This window comes from Nyctibius grandis, chromosome Z (assembly GCF_013368605.1).
Source record: "Nyctibius grandis isolate bNycGra1 chromosome Z, bNycGra1.pri, whole genome shotgun sequence".
In the NCBI taxonomy this organism is placed as follows: Eukaryota; Metazoa; Chordata; class Aves; order Nyctibiiformes; family Nyctibiidae; genus Nyctibius; species Nyctibius grandis.
This window is the reverse complement of record NC_090695.1, coordinates 58,353,611-58,371,886: the sequence shown is the minus strand read 5'-3', so window position 1 is coordinate 58,371,886 and position 18,276 is coordinate 58,353,611.

Here is an 18,276-nt window from a genome sequence, read left to right as displayed (position 1 = left end):
CATGCTTAACCAACTTGATAGCCTTTTATGAGGACATAACCTGGTGGATAGATGATGGTAAAGCTGTGGATGTGGTCTATCGCGATTTCAGTAAAGTGTTTGACACGGTCTCCCACAGCATCCTCGCAGCTAAACTGAGGAAGTGTGGTCTGGATGATCGTGTAGTGAGGTGGATTGTGAACTGGCTGAAGGAAAGAAGTCAGAGAGTGGTGGTCAATGGGACAGAGTCCAGTTGGAGGCCTGTGTCTAGCGGAGTCCCTCAAGGGTTGGTACTGGGACCAGTACTATTCAATATATTCATTAATGACTTGGATGAGGGAATAGAGTGCACTGTCAGCAAGTTCACTGATGACACCAAACTGGGAGGAGTGGCTGACACAACGGAAGGCTGCACAGCCATTCAGAGAGACCTGGACAGGCTGGAGAGTTGGGCGGGGAGAAATTTAATGAAATATAACAAGAGCAAGTGTAGAGTCCTGCATCTGGGCAAGAACAACCCCATGTATGAGTACAAGTTGGGGACAGACCTGTTGGAGAGCAGCGTAGGGGAAAGGGAGCTGGTGGTCCTAGTGGACAGCAGGATGACCATGAGCCAGTAATGTGCCCTTGTGGCCAAGAAGGCCAATGGCATCCTGGGCTGTATTAGAAGGGGTGTGGTTAGCAGGTCAAGAGAGGATCTCCTCCCCCTCTACTCTGCCCTGCTGAGGCCGCATCTGGAATATTGTGTCCAGTTCTGGGCCCCTCAGTTCAAGAAGGACAGGGAACTGCTAGAGAGAATCCAGCGCAGAGCCACAAAGATGATTAAGGGAGTGGAACATCTCCCTTATGAGGAGAGGCTGAGGGAGCTGGGTCTCTTTAGCTTAGAGAAGAGGAGACTGAGGGGTGACCTCATTAATGTTTATAAATATGTAAAGGGCAAGTGTCAAGAGGATGGAGCCAGGCTCTTCTCAGTGACATCCCTTGACAGGACAAGGGGCAATGGGTGCAAGCTGGAACACAGGAGGTTCCACAGAAATATGAGGAAAAACTTCTTTATGGTGAGGGTGACTGAACACTGGAACAGGCTGCCCAGAGAGGTTGTGGAGTCTCCTTCTCTGGAGACATTCAGAACCTGCCTGGACACGTTCCTGTGTGAAATGGTCTAGGTAATCCTGCTCCGGCAGGGAAATTGGACTAGATGATCTTTCGAGGTCCCTTCCAATCCCTAACATTCAGTGATTCTGTGATATTGTGTTTGATTTGCGACTGCTGTGCATGAGTGAGAGCAAAATTTGAGTCCGTGCTGTCTACTCAGAAAAAAGGCAAAGTTAATCATATACCCACAGAGAGGTTTTCTGGAGAGTAAAGCCAGACTCTTTTTTAATTGTCTTTGGTGCCACATATTCTTCAGAAGAAATACAAAGCAAATAACGTCCACCACAACATGTGCTTGTAACTCCAGACCACCTGCTTCTGACCCTGACGGATTAACACCAAGCTGTGTAGATTTATCTAAAATGCAGGGAGTTGTACCCAAATGCACTGCTGTGTTTCTCCAATTCATTTTTATTTTTCTACATTTCTTAAAGTCTACTTAATTCCTGGCACTTTTATTTCTAGCTGAGTAACTCATAGGAAGAGAACTGACAACAGGACTTGAAAGGCAATAATATAGAAAAAAAAAAACAAACCACAGCAAAACTGTGTTCTAGTTCTGCTTTAATGTATTGTTTGTGTTTCTTCTCCAATATGAAAGCTTGATTAATTGAAACCTTTGCATTTCATTTCCATGCTTCACACAGAGTAACAGAGGATCAAATCTTGCAGAAATTTGCATTAATTTCTTCAATGGGATATAAATGAGAACAGAATTAAAGCTCCATCTAGCATCCAATATTTCTGTACTACTATTTTGTCATACTAATTACTTGTACTTTAGTGGAAACTGGTTATTCCATGTCATCAAATCTAGCTTCTCTTATTAGAGGTAAAAACATCCTATAATCACTTCCAAAACCTAATCAATCTAACACCGTATTGTATATAAGGTGTTAGCTCATTAAACTCGTTACATTTATTAAAAGTCTATTCCAGGAACCATGTTTCTGGTGACTGGACACCTTCTAATACCCAGCCTAAACTTATTGAGGGTTAGGTTATGTCTATTTACTCTTGTCTCAACATTGTCCTTTCTTTAAGTATTTCTTTCACATATCTTCACCCACTAGGTCCAACGAGTCAATCCTTTGCTATTTTTTGTTACATAAGTGCCTTTGCAGTGCCTTAATCATATCAGCAGGCTTCATCTTCATTTGTTCCTGTTTCAATTCATAATTTAACAAGAAGATATCCTGTATTTCAGATGATTTCATAGAATCATAGTACCATACAATAGCCCAGTTTGGAAAGGACCTCGAAAGATCATCTGATCCAACTTGTTGTGGGAAAGGGAGGCTACATGATATTATCTAGCACCCTGTCCAATTGCAACTTGAAAACCTCAGCAATGGTGACTCTACCATATCCCTAGGGAGAATGTTTCAGTGATTGATTGTTCTTACTGTAAAAAATTTCTTTCTTGTGTCAAAATGAAACATCTCTCTTCTTCTCATCAGTGTTCAGGAATGCTCTTTTTTTGACTAGAAATATCTTCTCTGTACGCTTACGGAAACATCATCTCTTAATTATCATGTGATTAGAATTTTTTCACTTCCAATAATATCCTGTTGAGGAGCTGCCACTTTTTAGATTAAGTTTATGCTAGTACTTTCCAGAAAAATTGCTTTAAATTTGTGGCACTATATGCTACCCCATACTTATAATCTCTTGGTCATCAGTTATTCACCTTGTCTCTCATACTATCTATATTAACAGACACTTCTCAATTTTATTCCATGACAAACTGAATTACTTTGCTGCTTTATTTTTGTCATGATTCATTAATGAAAACATTAAACAAGATCACCTTCTAGACTGGTCCTCTCAAAACTCCTCTACTGATGTCCATTGAGGTCTTCCAAAGGTCTCTAAACAGCGATGAAAGTAAATGTTTACTTATACGGATGTAACCACCAACACCCATTTGATGTGATTTAGTAAATATTATCTTCATTTTACAGACGCCAAAAATAAACTGAGAACAGTTAAGTGACAGCTTCAAGGCCAAACATAATCTGAAGTAGGAACTGGCATCAAATTCTGGCTGATTTTTACCAAATTCAGCCAGACACAGATCCATATAATCTTTTATCTTTTGGGAAATAAGTGCATTCTAAAGGATGGATTTATTTTGTATGTATTTACCATTTTTGATTCAAGCAGGATTTCAGATGATACTTCCTTCAGTAGTAGGACATGCTTAAAGCTTAAGCCCTCCAATTACTCTATTTAAGACAGCTTGAGCCTGATTTTTGTTTAATCCAAATCAGAAATTAGTGTACTCAAAAATTCAGTGCTATTCACAGAACAATGACGTCTAATGTGATGGCATTCAGATTTCTTTCTGAGGATTTGGTCTAAAAAATGGTTTGTTTTTCTGAATTTAGTACAGAAGTACTAATAGTAGTACTCTCAATAGTACAACATAATGTATACATAATGAAAATCTCAAATTGTCAAAATTACTATTTGGAAGATTAATCACTGTAAACTGCGATAAATACATTCACAGGACTGCATGTTATTATTCCCAAGGTATTCAAACTGTAAGTACAATGATTTAAGTTTATTTGCTAAACAACAGCTAAACTCAATTTAATTATTCAATAAATCTAAAAATTATTCACAGGTCGGCAGGGTAAACTTTTCCACAGCTTTAAAAAGCTGACTGTTATTAATTGGTATGGTACTTTTTCTTACATTTCAGCATTTATGATACAATGGCAGACTGCTCACAAACTAGTTGAGTACATATCAGATCAGGGTTTTTTTTATTTATTTATTTTACTAAGCTCTGTTCTGTACAACTCTCTAGGGAAAAATTCGTGTAAAACAATGAGCTATGAAGAATATAATTTTGTATATCTGCCTTGTTTAATTTTCCAACAAAATGTATGAAAAACCACAACTTTAATGTTTTCTTGAGTTGCTTAAAGAGAAATCCAGCAAATCCTCTTCTTACATAGCCAATTTGCAGTTTGTTTGTTTGTTTAATGAAAATGCCTAATTTTTTCTTTTTTGGTACTTAGTTTCGCTGTATCCTTTTAGGAATATATAGAACTTTGGTTGCATAATTTGCATCTCCTGTGTTCTAAATTTCTCTTAATAGTTCTCTGTTTTGCAAAAGTGTAAGATAAAGCATTTTAACAGCCATCTGTTTCTATTGGCCAAACTCTTCTGATACATGAGGTGAATGCTGTCCCTGTTGCCTTAAACAACAGCTTCAAAAATTTACATTCAGTTTAGTCCCACTCTTTAATTTCCTATAAACAGACAAATTGAAGCTCCATGTCTTTTTTTTTTTTTTTTTAAATTATTTTTTGTCGTGTACCATTTAGTCCTTCACAAGAGAAGGTGTCCTGGCTTGGCCCAAACCAGGCCAATTAGTCTTAGAGAAACCAAGGTCACTGCTAAATTCCTCACTGCTTATGAGTGAAGAGCCGAAGGGGGGTCGCACCTGCAGGGAGAAGCAGACAGGGCAGGTGACCCAAGATTGACCAACGAGGTATTCCATCCCATACATGTCATTCTCACTTTCCTATTTATCACTAACCCACTGCCTCCTGGAGGTGGGGCCCAGGAGGGAGGGGCCCTCCTGTCTCCCACTGATTGGTACCAGCTTTGCCAGATTCCAGTTAAAAGCCTGCAGGTGTGATGGCAGGGAGCTATTGCATTTTCCCCTCTGCCCGTGCTGGGTGGAGCTACTGCATTTTCCCCTCTGCCTGTGCTGGGGGGAGCTACTGCATTTCCCTCTCTGCCTGTGCTGGGGGGCGCAACTTTGCCTGAGGAGGCTTTCCAAGCTCTCGATCTTGGTTTTGTATATATTTGTATATATTTGATTATTTCTATTATTATTATCCTCTTTTTCATTATTATAGTTTATTAAAACTGTTTTAACTTTCCAACCCGTAAGTCTCTCTCCCTTTTCCCTTTCCCTTTCCCTTTCCCTTTGCAGGGGGGTGGGGAGGGTTAACAGAGAGCATCTGCCACAGGTTTAATAGCCAGCCCAGCTTTAAACCATGACAGATTTATTGGTGCCCAACGTGGGGCTCGAGAGAAGCTCCAACAGGTTGCTCTGATAAGTTGAATCCTGGCTCTGGTGGGAGGAGACCTGGAGAGCTCAGCTGAGAGAATATCAGATTTCTTCCTTTGAGATTTACGAGGGGTTGGAAAGTTAAAACAGATAGTGAAGATGGTGATGTCATTTTTGAATGCTGTGTTATCTCATCTTTTTATGGAGTTTCTTTCATAATTGAGTATTGCAATGATGCCTTACCTGCCGTGGGCACTGTGTTATTGCTTGCTTCTTATGAATGTTTACATGCAGTTTAGCAGTGGGCGCTGGTCGAAATGCATTGTTTTGGTATGGGGTTTGATACTGATTTATGCTGTGATAAACTGGGCAGTTAATATTCCGATCTCTTATCTCTATGACACAATGATGGGCAGTTTTAATCGCGAATCAGTAGCAGCAACTTCATCTGCACGTTCCAGGCGTCCTTTAGCAGATTCTGTTAATGATTACACTTCCAGTTTTACTTTGGGAAATAGTACCTTCTCCTTTTCTGCCAAGCTGATTCCACTAGATTTTGCGAAATTAGGATGGTGCTGTCTAGGTGCTGGCTATTAAACCTGTGGCACATGCTCTCTGTTAACCCTCCCCACCCCCGCCACCCGAGGGGAAAGGGAAAAGGGAGAGAGACTTATGGGTTGGAAAGTTAAAACAGTTTTAATAAACTATAGTAATGAAAAAGAGTATAATAACAATAATAGAAATAATCAAATATATACAAATACATACAAAACCAAGATCGAGAGCTTGGAAATCCTCCTCGGGCAGAGTTGCTCCCCCAGCACGGGCAGAGGGGAAAATGCAGTAGCTCCACCCAGCACGGGCAGAGGGCAAAATGCAATAGCTGTATGCGACAGTATGAAGATAGCATTTCTTCCCCACTGCAGGCACGCATCTCGGCTGTGGAAAAACTGACTAAGGAGAACAAGGACTCATTTAAACAACTGTCAGACAAACTGTCCAGGATCGAGAATAAACTTGACTCTCTACCTACACAGGCGCGCGTTGCAGCTGTTAGGAGAAAACGCTCTCCTACAGGACCAGTTCAAAGGAAACGGAACACGTCACGAGGTATCCTGTGGTTTGCCCTGCGTGGTTATGGGGAGGACATGAACAGATGGCATGGACAACCTACCAGTACCCTACAGGCACGAGTACGTGAGTTGCAAGCTAAAAGAAATACCAGAGAGAATTTTTCTAGGAGGATGGCTGCTCCAGTTACCAGTGAGCAGGACCCCAGTCAGGGTAGATGGGCCTCAAATCACTTTTTCCCAAGTGTGAATAGGAGAAATGAAGGTCCAATCCCTGTGAGCTGCACGAATCCATTTCTTAATTAGGGGGGCCCTGCCTCCAGCCAGGAGGAGGAGAGGGACAACCGAGTTTATTGGACTGTGTGGATTCGATGGCCACAAAGATATCGAGCCTTGGTAGACACTGGTGCACAGTGCACCCTAATGCCATCGGATCATAAAGGGGCAGAATCTATCAGTATTTCAGGAGTAACAGGAGGATCTCAAGTGTTATCTGTATTGGAGGCCGAAGTGAGCTTAACTAAAAATGAATGGAAAAAGCACCCCATTGTGACTGGCCCAGATGCTCCGTGCATCCTTGGCATAGACTACCTCAAGAGAGGGTATTTCAAGGACCCAAAAGGGTATAGATGGGCCTTTGGTATAGCAGCTGTAGAGACTGAGGACATTAAACAGTTGTCTACCTTGCCTGGCCTCTCAGAAGATCCTTCTGTTGTGGGGTTGCTGAAGGTTGAAGAACAACAGGTGCCAATTGCTACTACCACGGTGCACCGACGACAATATCGCACCAATCAAGACTCCCTGATCCCCCTTCATAAACTGATTAGACAATTAGAAAATCAAGGAGTGATTGGCAAGACTCGCTCACCCTTTAATAGTCCTATATGGCCAGTGCGAAAGTCTGATGGAGAATGGAGATTAACTGTGGACTATCGTGGCCTAAATGAAGTTACGCCACCTCTGAGTGCTGCTGTGCCAGACATGCTAGAACTTCAATACGAACTGGAGTCAAAGGCAGCCAAGTGGTATGCCACTACAGACATTGCTAATGCATTTTTCTCTATTCCCTTGGCACCAAAGTGCAGGCCACAGTTTGCTTTTACCTGGAGAGGTATCCAGTACACCTGGAATCGACTGCCCCAGGGGTGGAAACACAGTCCTACTATTTGCCATGGACTGATCCAGACTGCACTAGAAAAGGGTGGAGCTCCAGAACATTTGCAATACATTGATGACATCATTGTGTGGGGAGATACAGTAGCAGAAGTTTTTGACAAAGGGGAGAAAATCATCCAAATTCTTCTGAAAGCTGGTTTTGCCATAAAAAGAGGCAAGGTCAAGGGACCTGCCCAGGAGATCCAGTTTTTAGGGATTAAATGGCAAGATGGGCGTCGCCAGATCCCGATAGAGGTGATCAACAAAATAACAGCCATGTCCCCACCAGCTAACAGAAAGGAAACACAAGCCTTCTTAGGCGTTGTGGGTTTCTGGAGAATGCATATTCCAGATTACAGCCAGATTGTACGCCCTCTTTATCAAGTGACCAGAAAGAAGAATGATTTTCAGTGGGGCCCTGAACAACAACAGGCTTTTGAACAGATTAAACAAGAGATTGTGCATGCAGTAGCCCTTGGACCAGTCCGTATGGGACAAGATGTTAAAAATGTGCTCTACACCTCAGCTGGGGACAATGGTCCTACCTGGAGCCTCTGGCAGAAAGTACCAGGGGAGACTCGAGGTCGACCCCTAGGATTTTGGAGTCGAGGTTACAAGGGCTCCGAGGCCAATTACACTCCAACTGAAAAAGAGATACTGGCAGTGTATGAAGGAGTTAGAGCTGCTTCAGAGGTAATTGGTACTGAAGCACAACTTCTCCTAGCACCTCAATTACCAGTACTAGGCTGGATGTTCAAGGGTAAGGTTCCCACTACCCATCATGCAACTGATGCGACGTGGAGTAAATGGATTGCATTAATTACACAGAGGGCTCGAATAGGAAACCCTAATCGCCCAGGAATCTTAGAAGTGATCATGGACTGGCCAGAAGGCAAAGACTTCGGAATGCCACCAGAAAAGGAGGTGACACGTGCTGAAGAAGCCCCACCATATAATGAACTACCAGAGGATGAGAAGCAGTATGCCCTGTTCACCGATGGATCCTGCCGTCTTGTAGGAAAGCATCGGAAGTGGAAAGCTGCTGTATGGAGTCCCATACGACGAGTCACAGAAGCCACAGAAGGACAAGGTGAATCAAGTCAATTCGCACAGGTAAAAGCCATCCAGCTGGCTTTAGGCATTGCTGAACGAGAAAAGTGGCCAAGGCTGTATCTTTATACTGACTCATGGATGGTAGCAAATGCCTTGTGGGGGTGGTTAAAGCAGTGGAAGCAAAGCAACTGGCAGCGCAAAGGTAAACCTATTTGGGCTGCTGAACTGTGGCAAGATATTGCTGCTCGGCTAGAGAAACTAGTCGTGAAGGCACGTCATGTAGATGCTCACGTACCTAAAAGTCGGGCAACTGAGGAACATCGAAACAACCAACAAGCGGATCAAGATGCTAAAGTGTTCCAAATAGATTTGGACTGGGAACACAAAGGTGAACTATTTTTAGCTCGGTGGGCTCATGACACTTCAGGTCATCAAGGGAGAGATGCAACATACAGATGGGCTCGTGACCGAGGGGTGGACTTAACTATGGACTCTATTGCACAGGTTATCCATGATTGTGAAACATGCGCCGCAATTAAGCAAGCCAAACGGTTAAAACCTTTGTGGTATGGGGGGCGGTGGTTGAAATATAAATATGGGGAGGCCTAGGCCTGGCAAATTGACTATATCACACTCCCTCAAACCCGCCAGGGTAAACACTATGTGCTTACCATGGTGGAGGCGACCACCGGATGGTTGGAAACATACTCTATGCCCCATGCCACTGCCCGGAACACTATTCTGGGCCTCGAAAAGCAAATCTTGTGGCGACATGGCACACCAGAGAGAACTGAGTCGGACAATGGTACTCATTTCAAAAACAGTCTCATAGACAACTGGGCCAAAGAGCATGGCATTGAATGGGTATATCACATCCCCTATCATGCACCAGCCTCTGGGAAAATTGAACGGTATAATGGGCTGTTAAAAACTACCCTGAAAGCAATGGGGGTGGAACCTTTAAAAACTGGGATAAACATCTGGCACAAGCTACCTGGTTAGTTAACACCAGGGGATCTATCAACCGAGCTGGCCCTGCTCAGTCAGACCTTCTACATACAGTAGAAGGAGATAAAGTCCCGGTGGTGCATGAAAGGAATCTATTGGGAAAAACTGTCTGGGTTCTTCCTGCTACGGGCAAAGGTAAACCCATTCGTGGGATTGCTTTTGCTCAGGGACCTGGATGTACTTGGTGGGTGATGTTGCAAGATGGTGAAGTCCAATGTGTCCCTGAAGGTGATCTGATTCTGGGTGAGACTACTTAATTCTGAACTGTATGTTGTTGCTGCATAAGTGTCTTTCAGGTTAAGACAATGGTGATGAGACCGGAGCTTCATCAAGTGGCGTCCAGTAACCTCCTCGAATCTGACATCTTTAACCTGCAACCCGTGGGCACGAACCATGACAAAAAAGAGACTGCTGAGAGACTGCTGGCCAGATGGAAACCCACAATCCTGAACCAAATGAACTTAATGAACTTTTTGTAGAGATGAATCATAAACTAGTGATATGTGTATATATATTTGAAAATGAAAAGGTAGTGGTGATCTGAGTATGACGTGAATGGTATGGAATAAGGGGTGGAATGTCCTGGTTTGGGCCAAACCAGGCCAATTAGTCTTAGAGAAACCAAGGTCACTGCTAAATTCCTCACTGCTTATGAGTGAAGAGCCGAAGGGGGGTCGCACCTGCAGGGAGGAGCAGACAGGGCAGGTGACCCAAGATTGACCAACGAGGTATTCCATCCCATACATGTCATTCTCACATTCCTATTTATCACTAACCCACTGCCTCCTGGAGGTGGGGCCCAGGAGGGAGGGGCCCTCCTGTCTCCCACTGATTGGTACCAGCTTTGCCAGATTCCAGTTAAAAGCCTGCAGGTGTGATGGCAGGGAGCTATTGCATTTTCCCCTCTGCCCGTGCTGGGGGAGCAACTCTGCCCGAGGAGGATTTCCAAGCTCTCGATCTTGGTTTTGTATATATTTGTATATATTTGATTATTTCTATTATTGTTATTATACTCTTTTTCATTACTATAGTTTATTAAAACTGTTTTAACTTTCCAACCCATAAGTCTCTCTCCCTTTTCCCTTTCCCCTCGGGGGGGGGGGGGAGGAGGGTTAACAGAGAGCATGTGCCACAGGTTTAATAGCCAGCCCAGCTTTAAACCGTGACAGAAGGGCAAATTTAGGCAGCAGATAGTCAGAAGATAATTTCAGTTTTGTACTAGTAAGCTTGTCATTTCACTCAATCCACCACCCAGATCAAAATCCTATGCGAGTGAGAGTCATACTTACACCTGTTTGTCCATCAATGATAAATATGCAGTTTAAACCACAGAAAAAGATCTGAGTGCCCAGTTATCTTTGACTTCATGCTGACCAGCTGCGTTAGATTTTTGCTTGTGTGCATATAGCCTACGACATTCTTGTTCACTGGCAATGCTTAGCTCCTATAACACACCCTGTAAGGCTGTGTATAATGTAGCTTTTATATTGCACATCGAACTTCCCATAGTTTTAACACAGCATATTAAATGACATTGTATGAAAGTGTCTGTTCATCTAGGTGGAGAAATGTTTTAACGTTCTCCCTTAAACACATTGTTGATATACAGTTTTTATATTAGACTCACTCTAATAGTCTAATGAAATAGTTTAATGAAATGACCTCCATGTTCTGGACCATAAGAATAAAAAAACCCAAACCCTGTTAAGGAAAAGAACCCAGCATAGTAAAAATAATTTATTTTTTTTTTTACATTTCCATATTCCTTGTTACTTTTCAAATTGATTACACAGTTTTCTATTTCTTTCTACACAGGAGGTAGTTATATGAATTTTCTCAAATTTTCATCATTTTCTAGTTCTGCTTACATGTACCAGATCTAACTCTTTCAACCTGATGCATTTTTAGTTCAATTGGGTTTGGCTCAAAGGAGCATATGAATGGTCTAAATGAGTCACAACAAAGGTTACGTAGTCTTTATGCATTTCAGATACATATACCTAATTTCAGGCAAGCTGTTAAGAAATCAATGCCCAAAAAAGACCAAGGAAAGACTGTAGGATACCCAAATACTCTCTAGTCTCATGTAAATCAAGTATGTTTTAATGTGACTATTTAAATGCCCATAATATTACATTTGGTTTGCCTGTATATAAATAAGAGCTTCAATATGAAGCTTTATGGTAATTATGGTAATTTTTCAAATGTAAAATGTTTTGAGCCATAATCATCTAACTTCCTGTGATGAGTGGTTCCTGTTTTTCTGTTATATCATTTTTGAGCATCTTCTCTATAATAGCTCTAAAAAACTGAAAACTTCCTTGGAGTATAATATTCAAGCCTCTCTTGGAAAATAGCAACAATTTTTCAATGAAGTAGACAAAATTGAAAATTTCTTTTGATAAAATTAAAAAGCAGTGTGGAATAAGAATGCTTAGATTTGTCAAATCTTTAATGATGAAGTTAACTAATCAATTTGCTGATTTTTGAATACAGAATATCTTATTTTATATCTTCAGGTGCACTTGTTGCAGAAGGGTGAAAACCCCTTTCCTGGTCAGTAGGTTGCATAACCATCTCAAAAGGAGAAATATCATGCATCTCTTATTGCATTCAGACTTATTATTTTATATTTTATCATATTACATTGCATTTCAATCTATAGTGGCAATCATCTAAGTTCTGAATTACAGATAATTTTATACTATATCATATTTCTTTTTATCTTGAATGATTTTAAAGAGCTGAATGAACACAGAATCACAGAATCACAGAATCACCGGATCACAGAATCACAGAATCAATCAGGTTGGAAGAGACCTCAGGGATCATCGAGTCCAACCGTTTCCCTGACACCACCATGTCAACTAGACCATGGCACTAAGTGCCATGTCCAGTCTTTTCTTAAACACATCCAGAGATGGTGACTCCACCACCTCCCTGGGCAGCCCATTCCAATGTCTAATAACCCTTTTTGAAAAGAAATTCTTCCTAATGTCCAACCTGAACCTCCCCTGGCAAAGCTTGAGGCTATGTCCTCTTGTCCTATCGCTAGTTGCCCGGGAGAAGAGGCCAGCTCACACTTCATTACAACCTCACTTCAGGTAGTTGTAGACTACTGTGGTACCTGGGCTTGCTATTAAAATTAAAAACAAAACAAAGAAAAACCCCACCAAACCTAGCCCCCTGCAAGAAACCAAATAAAAATAAACCCTTAGCTATAACTTTTCTGTGTTAAAGTAGAAGAGTTTTGCTTCCCAAGGTGTGTTAACCATGCAAGCAAATTGAGAAGACCTGATATACCTCCAAAAGTGATTTATCTTTATTTTCTGAATGAGAGTTCTGCAGAGACATTAAAAAAAACCTCACTGTTTGTGTACTTAGTTGTCTTCTGTTTATAAACTCAGGTACTTTGTTGCTGCCTCTAAATGCCTAAAGGTTGTCCACGTGAAGCAGGAGTGTGGACAGAGTAGAAATATAATTGTGAGAAACATTTGACACAGGTATTTCCCAGCTCAGAGGAAGAACAATGGTATCTACCCGGTGGAAGAAGACCAAAATGGATGTGGGAACCCAGACAGAGCTCCCACGGAAGGAGGCGATGGTGCAGGTTGCCGGCTGCAGGGAATGCTACACCGTCTCTGTGGTGTCAGGGGGCTGTGTGCGCTGTGAGCAAGTAGATGATCTGCTCGGCCGAGCGGCACAGCTGCAAAGCCAGGTTGAAAGGCTTCAAGCCGAAGTAGAAAGGCTTAGGAGCATTCGGGAGGCTGAGATGGAGATAGACTGGTGGAGCCAGGCTCTGCCTTCCCTGCAACAAAAATGGGAGCACCTGCCGGAGAGCTCCCAGGATCGAGGGACCCCTGTACTCTGCCCCTCTCAGGTGGAAAACGATAACCAGGATCGAGGGACCTCTGTACTCTGCCCCTCTCAGGTGGAAAACGATAACCTAGAGGAGAGGAGTGAGTGGAGGCAAGTCTATGGCCGTGGCAAAAGGCGAGTGCCCTCCTTGCCTACCTTGCCTCCACAGGTGCCTCTGAGCAATAGATATGAAGCCCTAGTGGAATACAGCCGGTCCAACGGGGATGTGGTGGAGAGGCAACCTATATCAGAGGTCCCACCACAGTCAGAAAAACCTGACAGGCGTATAGCTACCTCCTCCACAAGGAAGAAGAGAAGAGTTTTAGTGGTTGGAGACTCCTTCCTAAAGGGAACTGAGGGCCCAATATGCAGAGCTGACCCCCATCACAGGGAGGTCTGCAGCCTGCCTGGAGCCCGAATCAGGGATATCACCAGGCAACTCCCCAACTTGGTGAAGGCCACAGACTACTACCCCCTGCTGATCTTCCAGACAGGTGGGGAAGAAGCTGCATCCCATAGTCTGAGGGGGATGAAGAAAGACTACAAGGCCCTAGGACGGTTGGTGAAAGAGTCTGGGGCACAAGTTGTTTTCTCCTCCCTCCTTCCATTTTCAGGTGATGAAGTGGGATGGAATAGCAGGATTCTCTCTATTAACACCTGGCTACAAGACTGGTGCTACAGGCAGGGCTTTGGGTTCTTTGATAATGGCTGGTTTTATAGGACAACAGGTGTGACAGTGATACATGGGAAAGGTTTATGTCGTAGGGTCAAAAGGGTTCTGGGACAGGAATTAGCAGGGCTCATTCAGAGAGCTTTAAACTAGATTCGAAGGGGGATGGAGTAGTAGCTGGGCTTGCACCACTGGGGCAACGCTCTAGTGTTGAGGTAGACCAGGAGGCCTCCTATCCCCCTAGGGTGAAATCGGCATGCTCAGCTCGCTCCCTACACCAATGCACGCAGCATGGGGAATAAGCAGGAGGAGTTAGAAATCCGTGTTCGGTCGGGGGGCTATGATCTAGTGGCAATCACAGAGACTTGGTGGGATGCCTCGCATGACTGGAATGTGGTCATGGATGGCTATGTCTTGTTCAGGAAAGACAGGCCGCTAAGGAGAGGTGGTGGAGTTGCTCTTTATGTGAGTGAGCAGCTAGAATGTATTGAGTTCTGTCCAGGGGCGGATCAGGAGCGAGTTGAGAGTTTGTGGGTGTGAATTAAGGGGCAGGCTGGCAGGGGTGATACTGTTGTGGGTGTCTATTACAGGCCACCGGATCAGGATGAGGAGGGTGATGAGGCCTTCTACAGGCAGCTGAGAGCAGTCTCGCAATTACAGGGCCTGGTTGTTGTGGGGGATTTCAACTACCCTGATATTTGCTGGGAGGCCTACTCAGCCAGCCGTCCCCAGTCCAGGAGGTTCCTCCAGTGCGTTGATGATAACTTTCTGATGCAAATGGTGGATGAGCCAACTAGGAGAGGAGCGCTGCTGGATCTTATCCTCACTAACAAAGAGGGTCTGGTTGAAGAGGTGAAGGTTGAGGGCAGCCTTGGTTGTAGCGACCATGAGATGGTAGAGTTCAGGATCTCATGTGGCAGGAACAGAATAGCTAGCAGAATCACAACCCTGAACTTCAGGAGGGCCAACTTTGGCCTTCTCAAGCAATTACTAGGGGAAATCCCATGGGACAGGGTACTAGAAGGTAAGGGGGCCCAACATAGTTGGTTAGCATTCAAGGACTGCTTCTTCCGAGCTCAAGATCAGAGCATCCCAGCAGGTAGGAAGTCAAGGAAGGGTAGCAGGAGACCTGCATGGTTAAACAGGGAACTGCTGGGCAAACTCAAGTGGAAGAAGAGGGTGTACAGATCGTGGAAGGAGGGGCTGGCTACTTGGGAGGAATATAAGTCTGTTGTCAGAGGATGTAGGGAGGCGACTAGGAAAGCTAAGGCCTCCTTGGAATTAAACCTTGCAAGAGAGGTCATGGACAACAGAAAGGGCTTCTTCAAATACATTGCAAGTAAAGCCAACACTAGAGGCAATGTAGGCCCACTGATGAATGAGGTGGGGGTCCTGGAGACAGAGGATAAAAAGAAGGCGCAGTTACTGAATGCCTTCTTTGCCTCTGTCTATACTGCTGGAGGCTGTCCTGAGGAGCCTGGGACCCCTGCGGCCCCAGAAGAAGTCAGGATAGAGGAGGAATCTGTCTTGGTAGATGAGGGCTGGGTCAGGGACCAATTAAGCAACCTGGACGTCCATAAATCCATGGGGCCTGATGGGATGCACCCGCGGGTGCTGAGGGAGCTGGCGGAAGTCATTGCTAGGCCACTCTCCATCATCTTTGCTAAGTCGTGGGCAATGGGAGAGGTGCCTGAGGACTGGAGGAAAGCCAATGTCACTCCAGTCTTCAAAAAGGGCAAGAAGGAGGACCCGGGTAACTATAGACCGGTCAGCCTCACCTCCATCCCTGCAAAGGTGATGGAGCAACTTGTTCTTGGTGCTGTCTCTAGGCACATCAAGGATAGGAGGATCATTAGGGGCACTCAGCATGGCTTCTCCAAGGGGAAGTCATGCTCAACCAACTTGATAGCCTTTTATGAGGATGTTACCTGGTGGATAGATGATGGTAAAGCTGTGGATGTGGTCTATCGCGATTTCAGTAAAGCGTTTGACACGGTCTCCCACAGCATCCTCGCAGCTAAACTGAGGAAGTGTGGTCTGGATGATCGGGTAGTGAGGTGGATTGTGAACTGGCTGAAGGAAAGAAGCCAGAGAGTGGTGGTCAAAGGGACTGAGTCCAGTTGGAGGCCTGTGTCTAGCGGAGTCCCTCAAGGGTCGGTACTGGGACCAGTTCTATTCAATATATTCATTAATGACTTGGATGAGGGATTAGAGTGCACTGTCAGCAAGTTCGCTGATGACACCAAACTGAGAGGAGTGGCTGACACAACGGAAGGCTGCTCAGCCATTCAGAGAGACCTGGACAGGCTGGAGAGTTGGGCGGGGAGAAATTTAATGAAATATAACAAGAGCGAGTGTAGAGTCCTGCATCTGGGCAAGAACAACCCCATGTACCAGTACAAGTTGGGGACAGACCTGTTGGAGAGCAGTGTAGGGGAAAGGGAGCTGGGGGTCCTAGTGGACAGCAGGATGACCATGAGCCAGCAATGTGCCCTTGTGGCCAAGAAGGCCAATGGCATCCTGGGCTGTATTAGAAGGGGTGTGGTTAGCAGGTCGAGAGAGGTTCTCCTCCCCCTCTACTCTGCCCTGCTGAGGCCGCATCTGGAGTATTGTGTCCAGTTCTGGGCCCCTCAGTTCAAGAAGGCCAGGGAACTGCTAGAGAGAGTCCAGCGCAGAGCCACAAAGATGATTAAGGGAGTGGAACATCTCCCTTATGAGGAGAGGCTGAGGGAGCTGGGTCTCTTTAGCTTAGAGAACAGGAGACTGAGGGGTGACCTCATTAATGTTTATAAATATGTAAAGGGCAAGTGTCAAGAGGATGGAGCCAGGCTCTTCTCAGTGACATCCATTGACAGGACAAGGGGCAATAGGTGCAAGCTGGAACACAGGAGGTTCCACTTAAATTTGAGGAAAAACTTCTTTATGGTGAGGGTGACTGAACACTGGAACAGGCTGCCCAGAGAGGTTGTGGAGTCTCCTTCTCTGGAGACATTCAAAACCCGCCTGGACGCGTTCCTGTGTGATATGGTCTAGGCAATCCTGCCCCGGCAGGGGGATTGGACTAGATGATCTTTCGAGGTCCCTTCCAATCCCTAACATTCTGTGATTCTGTGATTCTGTGATATCACGGGTGCTGAGGTACAAGGAGGAAAGAAAAAAGATTGGTTTTGAGGTTCCGCTGTGCTCTTAACAAAAAACAAACAAAAACAATTCTTTAACTGGAGTAAAAATAACAACAAAGAAACGTTATCATCCCGAGAAATTCATTATCCCAATTTTGCAAATTGAGCACATAAACAGAACTGAATTTTAAACACCAAGAACTTAAAAGTCACTGAATCAGTGTTTTTCAAACCTGATACTTTAAAACTTCATTATGAAAAGTGTTTTATAATACTGTAATTTATACTTTCTAGCTACAAAGTAAATTTATTATATGAAGTAAATGTTAGATTTTGAGATTTAGAGCCTAGGCTCTTACTTTATTTCTCAGTCAGTAATTATTTGCCAAATTATTAGCTACTTTGCACTTATTTTTTACTGTAAAGGCATATTTAATCAATTTCTCTCCCCCTTCCTCTTTTTTTCCCTCCATTGTATCACATCTACAGCATCTGCCATTATGTCATATAAGAGAATGAGCACCATGGCAGCCTGTCTTAATAGACAGGCTTTAAACACTAAAACTCAATGCTAGACACAAACTCACATGTAGAATGTTGAGATACATAAATGAACTATGAACTATAAACATTGTTATATTTATTTTTAATTTCAAGTATTTCTAGATATCTAGATTGAATAGTTAACTGAAAAATAAAAAAAAATAAAGGAGATACAATTTTTTTTTACTCATTAAATGGAAGTATCAATACTAGTTTAGAAACAGAGCCACATCTGACACCATTTTGTTTCGTAATATGCCTGTATTTTCTGTTGAATTTCTCTGTTAAAACACTGGCCATCTCCAGTGGTGTTACTGGAAGTTTTTGAAATGTGACAAGACTGCAGTGTATGCTGTAGTAACTACGTGGCTTATTAGCATACAGCATATTTTGCACGATTAATGAGATTCTCCATGATATAGAGAAATAAATATATACCTACATGCTAGATGTTATGACAAACATACCCTCCTCTTTAAATTAAAATATACATATAACAAATATTAAAATATATGATTAACATTTCTGTGAAGACAGAATGTCTTACTTTCTCTAAACCAGTGTGTATGACAGTTGAATGATTTTTGTCATTGTTCTCTTATAAAATAAAGGGAATAGAAAGACTGT